The sequence below is a fragment of the Cupressus sempervirens genome, chromosome 7 (genome assembly GCF_028749045.1).
Source record: "Cupressus sempervirens isolate cs-2001-9-10 chromosome 7, ASM2874904v1, whole genome shotgun sequence".
In the NCBI taxonomy this organism is placed as follows: domain Eukaryota; kingdom Viridiplantae; phylum Streptophyta; class Pinopsida; order Cupressales; family Cupressaceae; genus Cupressus; species Cupressus sempervirens.
The window spans coordinates 158,256,537-158,270,776 of NC_143124.1; positions in this window are offsets into that span (position 1 = coordinate 158,256,537).

Sequence of the window (14,240 nt, forward strand, 5' to 3'; positions counted from 1 at the left end):
GGATTTGAAAATTTGTGTGTTTGTTTCAAAATTTGCAAAATGGAATTAGCATACACGACTTCCAATTTTGCCTCAAAACCAGGTTTTCCAACTTTCTACTAGCAAGTAGGAATTGAAAATCAAAACCTGGTTTTATTTTTTAAGGAGTGTAAAAACAATAAATTGGACTACTTTTTGAAATTTTCCTTCAACTCCAAGCTTACGCACTTGACACACATCTTCCGAGTGAAACAAACAGTTTCAATAAAATCTCAAAAATTAGAATGAAGATATGCAAAACCTTGATTTGGCTAAACCAAGGTTTGTAGAAATTCGAGTTTTTGAAATTCCATGAACCAAATAGACCCTTAAGAAGTGGAGGCGGCACCAGGTACAATGTAATTGTAGAGAATACAGTCTCAGACATCCTCACGAATCTTAATATAACGTCGAAGCAGGCACTCTCTAGTAAACCTAGCCTTCTCAAGTACTTTCACCGAAGGTAGATTCTCAGGCAACACCATGGCCTCTATGCGTCTCAGCCCCGGAAGGTCAGAGAACCCAGCCTGAAAAACATAGATGACAAATTCAGTAGCAATGCCAATGCCCCAGTAGTTTCTGCTTACAGAGTAACCCAACTCGGCACGACATGTATGAATTTTGATGCCTTGTCTAAGTAAAACAATTATTGATGTAGATTGCCCTGAACCATGGGTGGGGGATTATAACAGTCATGAGAAATTGCCTCACGCTTTCTATGTCAGGAATAGTTTTCCAAGTCATGAAGCGAGTGACTGCATTGTCTCCTACTCATCCAAAGAAGTCATCGATGTCACCCTCTTGGAAGGGGCGTAGTGTGAGTTGCAAGGAGTCCGAGGCTCCTGGTGTGTAGCCGTACAGTGGCTTCAAACCATTGTGAAGCAATGTCAGTTTTGACCACACAATGGTGCAGATTGACGTCATGCTTGGGATGTTAATTTTTTTGGCGGTGTGAGGATATGAGTGTTGGGGTTAGGTTTTTGTAGGCATGGGGACTAGTACTAGTACTAATCCAACGTGGAATCTGTCTTATTTTTGCATGTGGTCGACAGGGCTGGAAAAGTGACCAATGAAACCGACCATGATTATGGTGTCTCAAGACACAAGAAGTCTAGAAGTCTAGTGATAGAAGCATGATTCTATGCCCTAGATGTTAGAGCGAAGATTGGTTCTAAGTGTTTTTCTATATGCACCATAAAGGATCAGTGCCCAGCAATTCAGAACATGGTATCAAGCGCTCAACAGTTTAGAATATGGTATCAGGGCTTATTGTAAAACATGCCACGTTAAAGGTCTGTTTGGTTGTTGGAAGAAAATTTGAAATACATTTTCTATTTTCTAGTTTAGTTCATCAATTGGAATAGGGAATAGGAATACATATTCCCATTGTGCCTCTAAAATGATCTTATACCCATTCCAAGAAATAGCCGTTATTGGAATAGCCATTCCTATTCCTAATATTACATTCCTATTCTCCATTCCTATGCCTACAACCAAACAAGCCCTAATTAAAAATATAACATCAATGTACTTTTGAAGATTAAATTCCTTACCGTGCTGCCAGCCACAACTAGATGTTGATTTATAACACCTAATGGATCTAAGCCTAGATCGTGTTATGTATAACAAAACACCACCAAATATTATGCGTATTCTTTTGAGCCTAAGAGATTGTGGGTCATTTTGAGGATGGGAAGAGTTCAACCAATGACTCGTTTAATGTATACAAAAACATAAATTATCAATGTATAATGAGTTATTGGAAGATGAGGCATGATGATATAAGCAAAGGTTGTAAGGCAACGTAGTTCCTCCCAAGATAAAGATTTTAGAAAATAGGAAAAGATGGAGAATTTAGGAAAAGTTATGCTAACATGTAAGGTATGCATAAATGTGTTAGTGTTGGTAAAGATTATATGAACATTGTTTTGTATAGTCAAGATTACAGGTCTGCAACAAATTGTCAAATTCTATACTATTATCACTTTTGAAAGAGACAATTATTCTTTACAAAACTTGCATCACACAAGTAAATTGTGGAGATTTCGCATTAAAAGAACCAATAGAGTCCATCTTTCATTGAAATGTTGGATGAGAATTGAAAGAAATACTTCATTTTATTGATAATGGCTATTGGTACTGACACATTTCTACTATTCACTTAACACTAAGCAAACAAAGGCAATGGAACTCGGTTTTTTAGTACCCATTGTCCATTGCTGATCGAGTACCTTGAGTTGATCATTGTTAACATCAACTTATTTTACAATTTTCAGAGGCTCTAATTTGGTGTTAGTGTTTAAGTAGTTATGCCATTTTAATCACTACTTAGAATGGAAATAACATTTCTATTATACAAAAATAAAACCTTAAAGGGGCAATTCTAATAAGAGCTAAGAAGATAGTTTTTATATCTTTTAATAACTTTACTGAGTCACAAATTATGTTTTCTTTAGTAATGAATTCTAACAAATATCCAAAGATAAAATTTTTGAATTGTACAAATTTTTCTTAGCTTAGCTAAGTCCCATATTAAACACATGAGCTGGCAAAACATATTTTTGGAAGCCACAAAGTGGAATATGAAGACTATACATTTAGACAAATCTAGTCTCCACTATTGAACATTATAAATGGAATTTTAGACATTGAATAGGTTGTGAAGACATTCTAAATGATATATTTTTAGAAACTATTATCATGATTCTTAAATTATACCTTCAAGGTTCTGTTCAAACAAGATTCTATATTCGAGTCATGAAAACAAAATTTTCCTTATGATAGCTTCAAAATGCGAATACCAGAAAATATATCAAATCTTTAGAAAATACAAAGCATTCTATGATAGCCACATCAATAGCCAATTCTGGAACAAATATTCTCTACTATAATCTTCTGAATGATAAAAATATACTTATTTCTTTATCATCTGCTAGGTCTTATTCACTAGTGTTGGGTGATGTGGGTTTTTAGCCTATCATTCTTTAATCTCCCCTATCTTTTTTACCTACCACATCTACTTTCATTTACTTCTCTATGCTCAATTCTAGACCTTTTTATTAACAAATTCTAGAAACTTCCTTTTTGTGAAAAGGAAAAAGGGCCTTATGTATTTTGATAAAAAATTGCAATATTTTGTAGATGAAATATAATACTCTATTTTGGAAAATAAATTTGGATGATTATAAAATGGGGTATATGTTGTATACAAGCTTTTATTATTGAATGAATGCATTTTATCCATATTTATATGGTTTCTCTGATTATATTTCTCTGCATTTGTTGTGTATCTCTCTTGTCTTTTGTGTGCCACTATTTTCAACAAACTGATATTAAAGCTAAAAGATCTTGGCACCATATTTATGGCCAAATATCATTATGGTGAAGGGAAAATTAGAGAAAAGTTGAACATATAAGGAGAAGATCATAGTTTCCATGTGAGGAAGAATGAGAAAGGGTTTGTAGTTTTTACAAGAGAGATTTTTACTATTAAATCATGGTAGGAACTAGTGGAAGTATTTGACAACCTCAAATTCCAACTTCTAATGGAAAAAAAAATGATTATTGGAGCTTCAGAATGAAATTTTTTTTTTGTTCTTAGGATAATTGGGATTTAGTTGAAAGTGGGTTCCCTAAACTAGTAGGCATATTAAGCTCTTTCACAAGTTGAAAATGATTTGTTGAAGGAAAATAGGAAAAAGGATGCAAATACATTGTTTTATTTTTAGCAGGTAGTGGAGGAATCAATATTTTCAAAGGTAGTTTCTGCCAAAAGATCAAAATAGGCATGGGAATATTTTCAATCAATATATCAAGGCACATTCAAGGTAAAAACTTCAAAGTTACAAAATCCTAGAAGAGATTTTGAAAAGTTACAAATGAAAGATTCAAATTCATAGATTCATTCTTCACTCAAGCTATGGGAATAGTAAATAAGATTACATTTTATGGAGAAACCCTTGGAGATCAAAAAGTTTTTTAGAGAAAAAACTTCAAAACCTACCAAATAAGTTTGATTCAAGAGTTGCATTTATTGAAGAATTGACAGATCTTTCCTAGCGATCAATAGATGAGTAATTTGTTCACTCTTATTATGTGAACAAAGGTTGTGTCATTTAGGAACATCGTCATTTGAGGATACTTTCAAGACTCAACTTTCATTTGGAAGAACAAGAGAAAGATCATATTATAGTGGAGGTAGAGGATGTTTTAAACACCAAGAGGAGGAAGGAAAAATCCATAATTTGAGAGTAGAAGACTGACATTAAGCTCACAAACCCATTTCACATCATCAAGGGGAATGGGGAACATCCATCATCAAAACCTTCATCAAGGATAAATGTATGATAAATCTAACATCCAATGTCATTATTGTAATAAATTTGGACATTTTGCATTTGAGTGTAGAAAATGACAATATGACATGAATAGGCAAAAGACACATTTTACAAATGAAAGCTAACCCAACACTAGTAAGAAAAATACCATCTTGATAACATGTAATGTTGCACAAGAGAGTTCTAAAGTAGTTTGGTTCTTAAACAATGGTTGTAGTAACCATATAAGTGGGAGTAAGGAGATATTTTCAGCAATAGACGAATCTCTAAAATCAGAGGTCAAGTTGGGGAATGATCACCAAATATTAGTCATGGAAAAATAGTAGATTACATTAATAATTAAGAAAAGAGAAGAAAAAGATATTCCTGATGTATACTATGTTCTCAGACATCAACGTAGTCTCATAAGCATTAGACAAATAGTACAAAAAGGATATAGGATATATTTTAAAAATGGTGAATTTATAATTCTAGATAAAAAAACCAAGTAATAGGCTAATTGTAAAAGTTGAAATGACCCAAAATAGAATGTTCCCACTTAAAATTCAAAGTGAACTATTCTTAGAGCCACAAGAATTGCAAAAGGTAGTTGAATCAATTTTCAAAGCTTCATACAAAAATGAATCTTGGTTATGGAATTTAAGGTTTGGGCATTTCAAATTCAAAGGGTTACAACTTTTATAGAAGAAGTGAATGGTTCATGGGTTTCCATAAATAGAGACATTGAAGACAACATGTGAGAGTTGCATTTTGGCAAAACAACATCCACTTGAGATACTCCATTTAGATCTTTGTGGGCCATAGAAAGCACCATCCTTAAGTGGAAAACTTTACTTGACATTTATTCACGATTTTAACAGGAAAGTCTCAATTTATGTTGTGAAATATAAATTAGAATTATTTTGTATTTTCAAAAAATTCAAGGAAAAAGTTGAAAAAGAAAGTGGATACTTTATCAAAACATTAAGAATCGACCAAGTTGGAGAATACATACCAAATTATTTTTTAATTTTTTGGAAAATAAATGACATAAAGAAAAAATTTATAGCAAGGTACACTCGACAAAAAAATGGAGTTGAAGAAAGAAAAAAGAGAAAAATTATGTAAATGACAAGAATTATGTTAAAGAAGAAACACTTACCAAATGAGTATTGGGTTGAAGCAGTTGCATGTTCAACATACATACGAAATAGATGTAAAATAAAGTTGTAGTAAAGTTGTAGTAAACAAAAACACCAAAAGGATCTTGGAGAAAAAGGAATCACAATATAGAAGACTTGAGAATATTTGGTTGTAAAGAATACTCATTGGTACCTTAAGAAGTGAGATAAAAATTAGATGATAGAGGAGAGAAGTGAATATATGTGGAATATAGTGAAAAATCCAAGGCATATAGGCTATACAATCCCATCACAAATAGGTTTATAATAAGTCATGATGTTGAGTGTATAGAAGAAGAAGTGTGGGATGGTAACTTGAATAAGTCAACTATGGTTGCAACTAGTGTTCCACAAGAGAATGCAGACAATACAACTCAAGACGTCCATTCTACAACACATGAAAATGTTCCTAAAACACCTAAAAGGTAACCTACCACTCAAGAGAATACCACTCCAACAATAAATAACAACAGTGAGTCCTCTAATTAAAAACTTGCATCACTAAGATCAAGGTCTATAAACACTTCAAAGTAGATACAAAGCCTTAGGGACATATATGATGAATTAAGAGAGGCTGAAAATGATGATTTATGCATTAATTTTGCACTCTTAGCATATCATGATTCAATTTACTTTGAATATGCTATTAAAGATGACAAATGGATTTCAGCCATGGATGAAGAGAATCAGTCAATAGAACAAAATGAAACTTGGGAATTAGTAGAGCTTCCTAAAGGAAAGGACATGATTGGAGTTAAGTGGGTTTGCAACTTGAAAAGTATAATGTTGATGGAAAAGTAGATAAATACAAGGAAATACTAGTGGCCAAAGGCTTCATAAAACAACTAGGTATAGACTACAATGAGACATTTTCACCCATGGAAAGATTAGACACTATTACAATGGTACTATTTATAGTATCTCAAAATAATTGGAGGATCTCTCAGATGAACATGAAATCAACATTCTTGAATCGTATTTTAGAAGAAAAAGTGTATATAAAACAACCACTAAGATATGAAATCTTGGGAGAAGAACATAAGGCATACAAAATGAAAAAGACACTATATGGCTTGATGTAAGCTCCTAGACTTGGTACAATAAAAAAGATCTTGATTTTGTGAGTAATGGTTTTCATAATTTTGTCTATGAACCAAATTTTTATGTCAAAGGGAGAAATGAAGGAGAAATATTGATCGTTTTCTTATATGTATATTATTTGATATTCACTGGTAATATGTAAATTAATAAATTCAAGGCAACCATGAAAATTGAATTTGATATGACTGATTTGGGGCTAATGAGATATTTTCTTTGGATAGAAATAAATCAAAATGATCAAATAATTTTTATTTTCCAAAGTAAGTATGCTACTAATTTGTCAAAAAAATTTAAAATGTGAAATGTGAATTCAGCCCCTACTCTAGTTGCATTGGGTTTAAAACTTAGCAAGGATGATGTAAGTCCTAATGTAGATGCAAAATTATTCAAAAGCCTAGCTGAAATCCTTCTATACTTGACCATTAAAAGACCATACATAATTCATAGAGTTAGTCTCATTTCTAGATTCATGGACAAACCAATAGAAACTCATTGGAAAGTTGGAATGAGAATTTTGCAATATATAACTGGAACAAAGAACTTTGGGATATTATATGTACCTTCAGATGATTACAAGCTGATTGGTTATATAGATAGTGACTGGGCAGGCATCTTAGATGATAAAAGAAGCACTTCAGGCTTTATCTTTTACCTAGGATCTGGAGCTATCTCTTGGGCATCAAAGAAGAAATTGATTGTGACACTACCATCAGTTGAAGTGGAATATGTTGTAGTAACATGAATAGCCTACCAAGCAATGTAGAGGAGAAGAGTACTTTGAGATTTAAATAATCCACAAGAGGAACCTACTAAAATATACTTAGATAACAACTTTGCAATTACTTTATCAAACAATCTTGTCTTTCATCAATGTAGTAAACTTATAAGATACCATTATATTCATCAATTAGTGAACAATGGTGATATATGTCTTAAGTTTTGTAGGTCCAAAGAAAATTGGTAGGCATTTTCACAAACCCTCTTGCAAATAATGTCTTAAAGCATCTCCAAGAAAGAATTGGCATTGCAGACATACATGGCAGTGAAGATTAAGGGGGAGTGTTGAATGACATGAGCTTCTAGCCTGTCATTTTATTTAATCTCCCCTACCATTTATTACCTAACACATCTACTTCCATTTACATTTCAATGAATGACTCTAGACCCCTTTTTTAACACATTATGGAAAATTCCTTTTTGTAAAAAGGAAAAGGGGCCTTATGTATTTTGATCAAAAAATGAAATTTTTGGTGGATGAAATACAATACTCTATTTCGGAAAATAGATTTGGCTACTTAGAAAAGGGGCCTGTTTTCTATACATACTTCTATTATTGAATTAATACAATTTATCCATATTTCTTCCTTTTTGTAAAAGAAAAAAGGGCCTTACGTATTTTGATAAAAAATGATATTTTCGGTGGACCAAATACAAACTCTATTTTAGCAAATAGATTTGGCTTCTTAAAAAAGGGGCATATGTTGCATATAGACTTCTATTATTGAACAAATGTATTTTATTCATATTTTTGTGGTTTCTCTGATTATATTTCTACATTTGCTATGTATCTCTCTTGTCTTTTGTGTGCCACTATTTTCAAAACCTAGGAAATAGCCACATGGATAGAAACATTTATTGAGAAACTTCTTTTGCTGCCTTCCTTGTAATTGATATATATATTTTTAAAAAATAATGCTTATTTCCTAGAGAATCCTATAGTATTAAGAATGGGAGACCATTTATACCTAACGATAGAAAAGAAACCTTCATTTGTTTATTTTAGAGAGGGCTGAAAAAGTACGTTAGCGTAGATTTTAAGATCTACAAGAAAATAGTAAAAATTCCACAAATCAATATTTTGAAAGATGAGAATGCTTCTAAACTTGAGTACAATCAAACCCTTCCCCCTAAATGCAAGCCCTTACATTTTTTTAAGATTAAAAAACTTAATAAAGAAAAATTTCTTCTGTGACCAAAAGATGGGCATGCTTCTCACGTACAAAGAGCCAATTAAATGACAAGGAAAAAATGATTTTCAATGGTTTCAAATAATGTCTCTACATTTTTTTTTGGGGAATAAGAAAATGTTAATTCCATGAGATTTTCTATAGTTACCTGTCCTGAATGTTTCAAGATGGTTGTTGAGATCATTATACTAAATTGGGCTAAAAATACAACAATCTTACTTTGGATTCTCAAAAATATTGAGTATTAAGAAAACAACTTAGATGAATGAAAGAATAAAGTATACACACCTATGAAATGATAAAAGGTCAGAAATCAACTAATTCCTTAAATTGAAGAACATAAAACAATGAATTCAAAGAAGCAGTAAATAATTCTAAAAGACCATGTAGACTTTAGCCAATACCTAGACTATTCTCTTAGCAAATGTTGCAAAATTAATTAATGAAACTATTTTTTTTTTATCACAAAAATATAGGCGCAAATGGATATTATAATTGCGGCAGCTCAAACTAGAAATAAGAGCCCAAGAAAGTGTAGTTTCCATGATTTTCCACATTAGACTAACATGCAAAAAGAAGGAAATAATCTTTATTGCCAACATTAACAATCTCCAAAAATTATGTAATATTCTAGACCTCTTTTTTTGGGCCATTGTCCTTTCTATTGATGTTGACTATTCTATCCTAGGAAATGTTGAACTATATTCTATTTAATATTTGTTTCTATATAACCTCATAAATAGTGCCTTCTCTCATCTTGAAAGTTGTGCTAAGAAAACTATGCTCACTAAAAATCTTCTATCACCAACTCTAATAAAAAATAAACAATAGATTAAATAATATTCATATATTTTGGGCTTATAAAAATTGTAAATTTATTTGATTAAATATTGCATTAACATAATGAATAATAATAAACATACACAATTTGATTGGTTTTACCATTCAAATTAATCACTTTTTAAGGCAAGGCCCTAGGAAATAGTTTGTTGCATGACACAAACTAAAAAATCTTCTATAAGGTTCACTAAATGAGTCTTCAAAGATCTTTAAAAGATTAAGAAATTTGTAGAGGTCTTCTAATTTAAATGTCTCCTTAGGTTGAGCATAGATTTGGAAATAAGAAAAGTTGAGAATATGCTATTTTTATTAAGAGAAAGTATAATGTTATTTTTTAAATTAAAGAAACAACATTCTTACAAATTTTACTATTCAAAGAACACAAAGTTTAAAGTTAATTTATTTGAGAGAAATATATGGTTGTTGCGAGGACATATTCTCTTTTTTTTTATCGATAAAAGGCCATGGCCTTATAATTTTATATATAAGAGTAAACTTATAAAGGTGTCCATTCAAACAAGTATTGGTAGGAAAGAAAAACCTCCAGTCTTGACCAAAGTCCTATATTATTAGATGATTAAAAGGGACATACCCAATTTACAAAACTTAATGAGGGACATTCCCTTTCAAATGAATACAAATAATTGATATAACTTTTGGCTGACATCCTCTCACATATGGTAAGTTGAGGAATCTTGTGCTAGTTTTTATTAATTGGAAAGAAGAAGACTTCATTTTTAAATTGATATAAGTCTCTTTGTTGCTTCTGTTTCTTTTCCTTTATAGAGAACTTTGGCTATTAACAATTCTCAACTCATTAGTGGGTTAGTACAAAACAAATAAAGAATTCTTCTTACTGGATCTCTCACTCCATATTTGGAGTTTAAAATTAATTTATATTTAAACTTAAAAAAATTAGCTAAAGGGAGAGCTTGAATTGGCTTGTAAAAAATATCTCTACTTCATATAAGTTAAGATTTCAAATGAGATACAATTTGAATTTTAACTTATTGAAATAAAGATTTTTTTTAGATTTAATAGCTTAACCCATGAGATGATCAAGTTATAAACTTTCTTATTGTAAAATTCTACATGGCTACTTGAATCTTTCCTTTAAAACAAATAGTTCAAAATAGAACATTAATAATTTTAGATTGTTGCTGAGATGATCTATTTGAATATGGTCTTGAAGATTCACCCTCCATACATATTAATGCATAAAATATGAACTAAAGGAAGTGTCTATAGGAAGGAAGAGTACTAAATTATTCTAACAAATGAAAACAAGTATCACGTTCCTCCTATATCACAATTTTTTTTTTAATAATGATTCTTGTAGAAATGTACCAAATATGTGCAAGTTTATTATAGAATGAGATAAGTTCTTTAATAACCAAAATAAAATTAGCCATTGCTGAGAACACCATTTTTAATAATTAATAACAATAGTTTATATCATTAGCATTTATATGCTAGAGTGTACATTACTAAGGTGAATAAAACTAATCACAAGAGATGAACAAGAATTAGAACATAGAGCTTATATTTACTAGCCCAAAAATGAGAGGACCAAAAATCCTCCATAAGTTAGAGACTAAATAACCAAAATGCCAATGCAACCCTAAACTGTATCCCAAAACCGGTGCATTTTTATAGGTTTACAATGGATAAAACCTAAACCGACACCCATGAAGATGTGAGATCGAGACACATAGAGCATTATGCGATAAACTATAGAATGACATTATGAAAATTGACATTTGAAGTCTAGTGGGGACCTTCCTTTTCCAAATATCACTTCAATCCTTTCCATTCCACATAGATACAGGTTATGCTGGCCACCAACAAAATATCCAATTCCTTGTGATTTCCTCCATGCATTCCACAAATGTTTAATGATTCGTGATTTTTAAGATGAACGATCCAACACTACCCAATCTATTACCCCATACTCACTTCTCTTAAGGATATAAATATTCTCATCTATATTCTTGAGAACCAAGTCAAGCTTGTTGATGATCTGGATTTTAAACACGAGCCTCCAAAAGTCCCTTAAGGTAGGTTTGTCACTATCTATGTGTACAATGGTGGCAATAAACATGGCCATGGTATCAAAATTTCTTTTAGGTTTATCAATCAGATTGGAAAAGTATACCCCCACAACTACCCTAATGGTATGGATAATTAACCCATTCCTAGACTTGACTAGCTTCCTTATTCTCACACTAGAGATAGACCCCCAAAATGACATTTCCCTAAGGCCATATTTTAACCAAATAGAGGTGTCGATAGAAAAGAAAAAAATTTAGTGCCAAGAACTAAAATTCTAAGGAAAAAATACAAAGCTACAACTAAAATAAAACATGACCATTGCTGGTCATAATAGATGGTGCAAGGTTCCTTAAACAGGCAAAAAACCATAAAAATATAGCTGTAGAGGCTGCCAGGTACCCTGAGCACTCAAATAAATGATTATGAAATAAAATTAATTTAATAAGATGACCCACAACTAGAGATGATTTGATGTCTTCTGAGAAAAAATGTCTAATTGAAATATCACCAATTTGGAATAAATCTACTAGTTGTACTAATCCAAGCTAGTTACATGTGTGAGTAGTTCTATAGGGATATATGCATAAATAAAAAAAAGAGCACCTTCTACAAGATGTGTAATTCTCAACACCTCAACTAAAAGTAATTATTATTGCAATTAAAAAGGAAGGGTAATTAATAGCAAGGGATAAAGGGATGGGTGAGAAATTAGGGATCCCCATGATGGACATGAGAAACACAAAAGGAAAAGTATAAGAAGATACAACTAAAAGTGATTAGGAAAGATATTAGAGGGGAACTTAAGAAAGGGGCAAGAACTAGAGGTTAATAGGGAAACTATGAAGAAACAAGTTTGAGTGGTGGTTAAAATTTTTTAAGAAGAAGATTTTCCCCATTAGCACCTAGGTTGGCTAATTTATCCACTAAAGTGTTTCCTTTGAGAAACATATGTCGGGTTTTTTTAATCATTGAACTGATTGATCAAGGACAAGGAAATTTCAAGTTTGGAATTGAGTCTCCAATTAGGGGTTTTTATTTTCTTGAGAGCATTCAAAAATATCTAAGAATCACTTTCTATGATTAATTTCCAAATACCAAATTCTAGGCTAAGCTTTAGACCTTCTATTTATGTTAAATTATTGGAAATATCTCCTAGATGTTAATCCCTTTTAACCATCCAATATCCTTGGTGTGTGTTGATGATGCATCATAGTCTTGCTGCATTGGGATTTCCCCGAGATGCTCCATCAAAGTTTCATTTAGATCACCTTGGTGGAGGAGGCTCCCATCTAGAATTTTCTTAGGCCTTTTGGTTGGCCTCAGAATAAAGAATGTGGAGATTGATAAGGTTTGGCTAATGTTTCTTCATATCTACATCCCAATTCGAGAACAATCCTTCTTCCTTTTGAAGTTTCTAAGTTTTTCATTGATGACTTTGGTAATACTAGCTTCTATCTTACTAAGAAGGGATTTGGTAGGTATTTTTGAGTCATTGAAGATTCTTCTATTTCTTTCCTTTCAAATTTTCCATATAAGCATGTCCAAGGGGAGACTTTCCACATATCTTCATATATCTTTGATTTTCCATTTTTTGGCCAATATTTTAAATGATCCCAGAAGTTGTTTGGAAATCTTGTACTTTGACTTATTTTCTAGCAGAGCCATTGCCAACATATTTTTGTCTAATCATAGTGAAACAATAGGTGCACTATCTTTTCAAAGTCTGACTTGCAGAGGGGGTACCTTGATGGACCATCAAAACCCACTTTATAAAATCTATCAACTATTAGAATCCATTTTTACATTGCTGGCCATAACAAGATACCCACTTTCGATAGGCAAGAAGAATCACATTAGAGAGCTAGTGGAATATTGATTTGCTCCCAACTGTGAGAGTTTACAATAATTTCATATCTATTTTTGACATGATAATAACATTTTTGGAGGCTTCCCATATAATTTTATTTTGTCTCTCCTTGTGGTTAACATTTTCTATCTGGACATATTCTTAAATAGAGATATTGTCCATGAAACATAATAACAATAAAAGGGTGAAATAAGGCCCACCCTTAAATATCACACACTAAGGCAAAATTTAAGCTTGAAAAAAAATTCAATTTTTACTATTTAACACTTTTTGTCTAGGAATCAAGCCTTAGTGTGTGATGTTTAAGCTATCTAGAAAAAAAGAGCAATGCTTTTAATTTTCAAACACTTTGGAAACATATGAAAGTACAAATATGATGCTTAAAGATGTCTAGTATATTAAGGTGGGTAATCTTAAAAGAGAAAAACCAATGCGAGCAAGTCATTTCCTTAAAGATAAACTTGACTAGACCACATAATTTAAAAATGATAACTGTAAGCTTGAGTTTGGAATACCATTTCTTCTTAAGTCTATACATCCAAATTTGAGGGAGAATTTAACCTTCTATAGCAAGTAAACTTATCAAGAGCTAAATAAAAGACACTCGTCAACTTAACTTATCAAGAGCTAAATCAAAAACACTCATCAACTTTTTAAAAGGTAAAGAGCATAATGTTTCAAGATGATATGAAAATTTCACAACTAATATTTCATGTTATTGTGATGAGGGATTTCATACATTTATATTATTATTAGGCATAGCAAACATAATCCCATTAGCAAAGTCCACTCAATTTCTTAGTTGTCTCATTCTTTTTTATTTTTAATACATGCTATCATATTTTTAATTATTATCCTAATTTTTTGGTATATTTTTGAGGGTTTCATTTTATCTTTA